Here is an 8093-nt window from a genome sequence, read left to right as displayed (position 1 = left end):
AAAAACAGAAAAAAACCTAAAATCTTTGATGACTTACACCAAAACGCCCAAACTACTAAGAAGAGACAGCCTAATACATAAAAAATGGCCATGATAAATAATTAAATAATTTTGTACTTCTTCGGTCACAGGGATAAAGCCACTACTGAGGGCACAGAGGTGATGTCTCCGGTATTGTGGAAACCCAATTGAGGTGATACTACAATTAGGCAAAATTAGGCATATACTTAATGAGTTTTTAAAGGCTGGCTAAGATATTTAATAGAGTAAAAATATTTACGTTTTTAAAACTGTCATTGGCAATAAAAAAGAAATAATAATACAAATAAATAAATGAAAAAGGACTAATTGTATATATATATATATATATATATATATATATATATATATATATATATATATATATATATAGCACCTCCAATAAACAATAAATTAATTAATCGATAAGGTGTTGCTCAGGACAAGCTCATATATAAGTTCATATATCAAAATATCCTATATATTAGTTAAATAATGTTCAGATTTCCCTATACATCCCAAAGCCTTTAGGCCTACATGTTGTAAAAATGTAGGTTATGCAAATAAATTGGCCCACAAAGGCTGTAACTCATCCCCGGCCAAAAGGCAAAATGGGGGGACATAAACATGTGAAGGGACCTCCTTTGTTCGACGTTTAGTCACCTCTGTGGCCCCTGGAAAACCATTAAACGAGGAGGACTTCTCCCAGGAGCCCGGCATTCCTCAGATTCCTCCGGTCTGATGTCAGAGCGGAGGGGACGGCGCTCCGCAGGCATCTGGACCCGCTGCTGCCTCCACGGCCCTCACCGCGGCTGCGAGCTCCGAGCTCCACTCTCGGTTACACTATTCACACGTTTAAAATACATTCGTTATTTTACACAAGTTATTTCTCAAAAGTCCTTTTTAGTGATGTTACTTTATATTCACAAATGCATGGAGTAATATTGTTCTGATGTTGGACAAAACGTTGGACAACACACTTATTCACTTAAGTTGCAGAGAGTTCACTCACTCTTACCACTCTTTAAAAATGTCTGTATGTTAAAATTTTTAGCTTATACTTGTTACAGCCCGGAGCCAGTTAGCGTAGCTTAGCACAAGGACTGGAAACAAAGGCAAACTGTTAGCCTGCTTCTGTCAAAGAAAACTAAATTCACATATTAGCGCCTGTTAAGTTTGCTGATTTACAGTTTATGATTAACCAAGCTACATTTAAAGCAAAAAAAAAAAAAGAAAGAAAAATAATAATCAAATTAGGCTGTTTCCAAACATGTTAATGAGTAGGCCTATGGTAGTAAATGATTCCCACACGTGAAATTTCTTGTGACATCTTTTTGGCTTTTGACATCTTATTAGATTATTTCTTGATAGATTGCTTCCTATTTTTTCTTTTAACTCTCTGTCTTTGTTTAATATACCCTTAATGATTGTGTTTTTATGTTTTTATGGGAAGCACTTTGTGCCTCTAGCTTAAAAAATGCTATATAAATAAAATTATTATTAGTATTAGTATGTCTTGATCAGGTCGTGATGCAGAAAAGTCAATGAGCAAAAATCATCCAGTGATGAAAAAGGGAGCAAACAAAAGTCTGTCGATTCGATTTCATGCTTTGGTGCAGGAGAAATGTGTTTTTTATGCCTTACTATTCTTTTAAACATCTCATGAGCCTTTGAATATCTCTAGCGACCATTTGTGAGGCTCTCGAACCATTCTTTTATATCCCCTTAAACTAATACTCCATATTCCAATATTTCCTGCTGTTTGTGAACGCAGCATATGCTCCTCTCTCCCCCTTTCCTGAACGCCTCCATTGGACTAGAGGGACCACTACTATAAACATACAGAGTCCCTGCGCGAGAAGAAGACCACGTCGTAGTTATCCACGGCCGAGTTTGAGAACTTTTTGTGACTCTTTTTTATGACTTTTTAATGCTCCGTGGAAAAAGAAAAAAAAAACAAAAAAAAAAAACGGGCAAGAAACGTGGGAGCTGGAGCAGCGACAGGACTGAGTTTGCGACTTTTTTTGTTCTGAAATTTGCGCTCGTATGATTCACGAGTCCGTCTCGCGGGTTAGTTTTTTTCCATGGGAACTTATTTAAAAGAAATATGAGGATTATGTATCTGCTTTGAGGCTGAACGCCGTCGAGCAAAGAGGAGTTTTTACAGCGGGGAGCAGAAAACGGCATGTAGCACAGGACCGAGGGTGAGTTGTCTTGTTGCACTAAAAAAATCTGCACCAGGAGTTTTATTATACTGTTAGTTGTTTCCAAAACATCTAGACATTCTTAAAGTAAAGGAAAAACTATTTCTCAAAGTCGCAAACCAAAGTGTTAAAATGTAGGCCAAATGGCTGGGCCACGTAGGGAAGACAGGGGATCCCAAATATTCTAATGCTAAGCCCCCACCCCCGTCCTCCAGCAGATAAACATACATTAAAATACAGACAGAGCCCCCAGTCCTCCTCTCCTCCTAGTGGGATGTGGACTGCTGTTGGATTTGAGGAGACTGGAGAACCTGTAGGTAAGTAGGACAAAGTTTGGAGAGTAACACCTCCAATCAGATCAAGGTAAAGAGGTAATACTGAAGGTATATTAATGCACTCAAAGGCACTTTATGGAGGCCTTCTGCAGGACCCAACTTAGGATCCACTTTGGGGAGAAATGGGCACATGCAAGGTGGAGTTTACACCTGGGTGATCTAGATCATACTCTAAAAATCACAAGCTGTACATGCAGGTGATTACAGCTTTACATGATGGGTTGAATGAGTCTGTTCATGATGACAGTATGATGTTGTTTCCCCTGATCACACCCTGTGTGTGCTCCATGCATACATGTTTGTGTGAGAGTATGTAAAAGATGTGTTTGGACATGCACCTTGGACTAGCACCATTACTGTAAAAAAAGGGGAGAGTTCTGTAAAGGCAAATATAGCATAGCTTCAGGAGGCGTATGCTGCACACACACACACACACACACACGTACAGATACACATCTGGCTGTCTTTATAAGCTCAAAGGCATGCTGTGTAAATTATATGGTGCCAGAGCAAGTGGCTTGGGAGTACACACCACTTTTAAAACACTGCTGGAGGAGTTAAAGGACCAAAAGTCAGAGTTGTAGGTCCCGCCTTCATCCGTGCTTCTCATCACCTTGTGGCTCGTTAAAGAGTTGAGACCCAAGGGAGAAGGCTTACCCTAAATATCTAATATATGTTTCAGGTTACTTCCACAGAGGAAGTGCCATTTGTTGCCCCTTCCAAGGTGCTCCTGAAATGTTAACTTCAAGTTCCAAAGGCCTGTTTTGTTTATGTTCAGCATGGTAAGCTTATAATAGGTGTTTACTGCATAATGCGGGCCTGCATGTAAAAAGGAAAAGTGGCTATTGTTTGTGTAGCCAGTGGTCATTTGAGTCTAAAGGCCATTTGATTGCTATGTGGGGCAACATACCTGTAATTTTGGTCAAGTGCTCACGCTGTAGCTTAGGAAGAGAGGGAGAGAGGAGAAGTTGTTGTTGTTGTTGTTGTCGTAGCAGAATTCCTTAAAGTCAACTTTAGATTATTTTGTTATTCTGCAGAGGAAAGCCTAAGACCTCTTTATCTTTGATTAATTCTTGAGGAAAAACAACGATATCAAGTGGTTGTGATCATGCATAGTGAGGCTGTTTTAATTAGTGAAACAAGGCAGCTTTTGCAAAACAGTAGAAGAAGAAGAAGAAGAAAAGTACTTTATTAATCCCACAATGGGGAAATTCAACCTCTTATATTTTATATAAAACCCCTAATTATATCCTTTTAACATGTAGGTTTGCATGTCAGGAGCTCTTAAAATAATTTTTCCATTAATCACTTTTTTGACTGCAGTTAAACAACAACAATTTTCCAAAATTAGCAATTTTAAGAGTCATTTATCAAGCAAAAGTGTTAAAAATGTTGGTTATAGCTTTTCAAATTTGAGGATGTAATGCTTATGCGATTGGAAACAAAATATATATGTAAATATATTTAGGTTTTGTCATATTTTGTCATATTTTGTTATATTTAGGTTTGTCAGACAGCACTAGCAACCTTAAGATGTCACATTCGGCTGTAGGAAATGTTGATGGGCAATTTTCACCATTTTATATGACATTTTATAACCATCAGATTAATTACTATTGTCATTAGCTGCAGCCCTAAATGTAAGTATTCCTGATACATTTATTCCTTATGAATAAATGAAGTTTTTCCTTATAATGAGATCAGCCCCACCACATCTTTGCCTTCTTTTAAATCTCTTAAAAACACACTTTTAAAGTGTATTAATAGCTTGCTGTGTATTTCTAATAGTTAATTTTATTATTTTAATATCTAATTATTTTATTTTTATACATGTTTTAAATTATTATTTTAGGTTATTGTAATTTTATTGTTTTTTCAATTTTAATTTTAGCCATTGTATACCACTTTAACTATATTTTATTAGATATTTTTTTGTGTCACTCGGTTTTGATTATAAAACTAGCTATTCATATAAATACTGCATAAATTTGAGTTCTTGAAAAGCAATGATTTTGAAAAAAAGGTGAGAAAAGTCATTAATAATATGAAACAGTATAAAATACATTATTGTGCAAGCTGGGGTTATATACTGTGATCAGTATGTGTTTGGTGAGTGTATTCAGACTGGCAGAGATGCTTTCGTCAGAGTTGTGTAAGTGCTGTGCTCGCTAGCAGCAGACAACAACAGAGCATAGAGCGTGCTGCGACCTGTCCCACTCTCCCACACTCCACCTTAGGCACCTACCAGGTGCTGCGGGCGAGTTGTCAATCACTGCTTGCCCCGCCTCCCCATAGCTGGTCAGACCCCTCTCCCAAAAACGTAGAAACATGTGATTTTCCCTGTGATCTGAACTACAAAACGGTTTTCAGAGCGTTTTGTGAGGAAGTGTGTGTATTTTGTTTTTCCTAATAGAATATCAGGCAGAGGCATTTTCCATTTGATGTCAAGTTTAAAATGTGTGACTTTTCCTTTTCCTCACACTCATTATGTGTGTTAGATGCAGCCGGATGTAAGCAGTAGCAAACCCAAAGTGTTGCTGCTTTCATAGGCCTGTAAACTTGCTGCTATTGAGGTCCCTGCTCGTGTTGGTGCCCAGGGCTTCAGCTGTGAGAAAACACTCTGTGGCTTTTTAGTGATTGAGCATGTGTGTGTTTGTGTGAGTGTGATGTGGTTCCCAGGAGGAGGGGGGCATGGAAAATGTGAACAGCACCGTGGTTTGGCTGGAGCAGACGTGGTGGCCAATGGTTGATGGTCCCATGTTTCTGTTGTTGAGGTGGAGAGTCACCACTATCAGCCTCGCTGTCCTCCCCTGTCTCCCCCGCCTCCCCCCCATCCTGACCAACTGTACCAACATGATAAGAGCCTGAGAAACACCGGTGTCACACCTCTTCTTCCCTCTGTGCCCTGATCTCTGTATCCTCACTTATCTAAAGCCACACTCTGCACTTTTTCTCTCAATCATATCTCCAAACTCTCCCTGCCTCCGTGTCATCAATCCTTACATTTCACTGCCACAGGATGAGTCGCCAGTGCTACGTCATTGTTGGTTTAAAATTCAGTCTCTGGCCAGTGTGAAGCTGTGTCCCTCTTTGATCCTCCCCCTCCATCATGTTCTAGTGACAGTGTTTAGATGGCTATGCCAGCCTGAAACACTGGGCATTCCCTATCTATTACCGTCAACTGCGGCACAGTGCTGCAGTATGTTCACATATTTCTATTATTTTCCTTTAGTTCCTTTGATTTTAGAACACTAAGGTTGCTGTCAGACATTCAGTATTAATAATGTGGAGCCGGAAAATCCCATTATTTACTCTTTTAATGTAGTGCAAGTGGTACAGTTCTGCATATGTTAAAGTCTGCATCAAAAGTGAATGTATTATTCACTCTTAATGCAGCATCTTTTTGGATTTGGAAGTTTTGTATTGTTTTTCCTAGCCATAGACTGTATAAAACATGGACCTAGTCTCTGTGACATTTTTGAACAGCCAAACTGAAGCTCAATATGGTTGATTTAAGCATTTGCAATCTTAGCAGTGCCCGATTTCTCCTTCTGACTCCTTGCTAATCCAAAATAGGCAGTGTAGGTGAGCCACTGTGAGGTCACCCCCACATGCCCTTAAATATGCATAACTTTAAGCCTTAATAAATTTAAACGAGTGAATTGCATATAAAGTAATTCCCTGTACAGCTGTTATGAACGGGGAATTTATCTAAAGAGATCAAAACCAATTATTATACCTGGCTGTAAACTTGTTTATTTTTGCTGTAAAGTTAGAAATTTTAACATGGCAGTCTATGGGTTTTTTTGCAGCCAGCCTCAAGTGGCCATTTTGAGGAACTGCAGTTTTTCACACTTCTGTAGTGACTTAATTTATCGGGAGGTTGCCACTTGCACAAAATATGTGGAAGCATGGCACAGACTTTGTGAGATTGCAAAAATGTTTGAGTTGCATGTTGCTCAACACTCAGATACCGAAATGTGGACAGATACATCTTGTTGCACAAGATGGTACAAGGAATTTGTAGTATCCATAGTGCACCTTGAATCAAGATTTCAGGCTGAGTTATTGTCTGCAGTGGATGTTTTCAGAACAAGCCTAAATGCACGTCATTTTAAAATAGGATGTACTGTTGCATTGGCTGCTAGTATCAAGTATTCACAGAAGATTAAAATGCTTTTAAGCTCTTTAAACCTTTGAGTGTGGCATGCATGATTTGCACCCTGAGTTGAACCCCTGGTCTGTGCAGAAGACTGTTTGTGTGTGATGGAGATAGAGGGGGAGGCAGGGAAGTGTGTGTGACTGTGTCAAACTACAGACAAGGCTCCTTCACTGTCTGGATGTCACCTCTGTGCGAACACTTTGCACTATGTGTTTGTGACCGTCCCCGTGCTCTCATGTACTGGAGAGAATGTGTGTATGTGTGTGTCTTTTTCTCTGAGATAGAGAGAGAGAGAGAGAGAGAGAAAGAGAGAGCTGGAAAGTGAAAAAGCAGATGTGCTTGTTAGAAACACACTGTCTGGCCGCCTGGCTCCACCATCTGTTTGCAGCTGCTGATGTTTTGTGTGTGACAGACAGTACGTGTGTGTGTGTGTGTGTGTGTGTGTGTGTGTGTGTGTGTGCAGGGGTGTATGTAAGCAAGCATACAGTATATTGTGGAAAGTGTATTTAACTCCATTTCTTTAAGGTGAGGAAACGTAAAGACAAGGTCTACTGTGTTGTATTTTAGTGGTGAGACTAAACACGCACACACACACACACACACACACACATATAAACACAATCCTCTGGCTCAGACAGAAGCACACATGTCCAGAGTGTCAGATAACAGAGTGGGTCCTGGTGGTGTGTCCTGCTGTCCCTTAGGCAGGCTGGGACAACAATCGCTGTGTATTTTGCATGCATGTTCTTTCACTTATGTGATTTTTTTCATATTGCAAAAGATAACACTCATTGTGTTTTGCTGTCCAGCGAATTGGGCAGCAAAGTTCATTCAGGAATGTGTGCAGACTTCAGAGCCGTATTTCCCCAAAACATCTAACTACTGACTGGGGTCGTCTTACCTCCACCGTAAGCCACTGGGGCCAAAGAGGATCAAAGTTCTAAGGAGATTTTTTTGGGGGGAAACATCAGACCAAATCTTTCTGTTTTGGAGCAAAGAATGTAATAGTATTTCCAAATTCTTTTGATTTAGCTCTGCTTGGAGTAACAGATGATTAGTCACCAGATAGGACAACACAGCAAGAGGCAAAGTTCCTGGAGGCAAAGATATGAGTCTGCTGACTAACTGGTTTCACTGTATTAGTCAGTTAATTGATTAATAAACTGTGATTTATCTTGAAGCAATTTCTCAAGCAAACATGCTAATTCTCTGTGAGAATTAGCTGTTAATCTCTTACTTATGTATAGGGCTGCAACGTGCAATTATTTTTATGATAAATTAATATGCCAATTGTTTTCTCGATTAATCTTTTGGTCTTAGGTAGAAAATAATGGAAAATGTCCATCCCATTCTTTCTGACTTGTTTTATCAGTC

The 8093-nt window shown here is 39.4% G+C and overlaps 1 protein-coding gene across 1 annotated transcript in view; it reads left to right on the top strand.

Annotated features, from left to right (window-relative positions):
• The first annotated feature begins 1858 nt into the window (after positions 1-1858).
• Positions 1859-8093, top strand: part of LOC131991193 (tyrosine-protein phosphatase non-receptor type 14-like) — a 47813-nt gene continuing 41578 nt past the window's right edge. The window contains exon 1 of the mRNA XM_059356526.1: positions 1859-2222. The gene's annotated coding sequence lies outside the window, so the exon portion shown is untranslated. The remainder of the gene's footprint in view (positions 2223-8093) is intronic.

The sequence above is a fragment of the Centropristis striata genome, chromosome 18 (assembly GCF_030273125.1).
Source record: "Centropristis striata isolate RG_2023a ecotype Rhode Island chromosome 18, C.striata_1.0, whole genome shotgun sequence".
In the NCBI taxonomy this organism is placed as follows: Eukaryota; Metazoa; Chordata; class Actinopteri; order Perciformes; family Serranidae; genus Centropristis; species Centropristis striata.
This window is presented reverse-complemented; position numbering and strand designations above follow the sequence as displayed.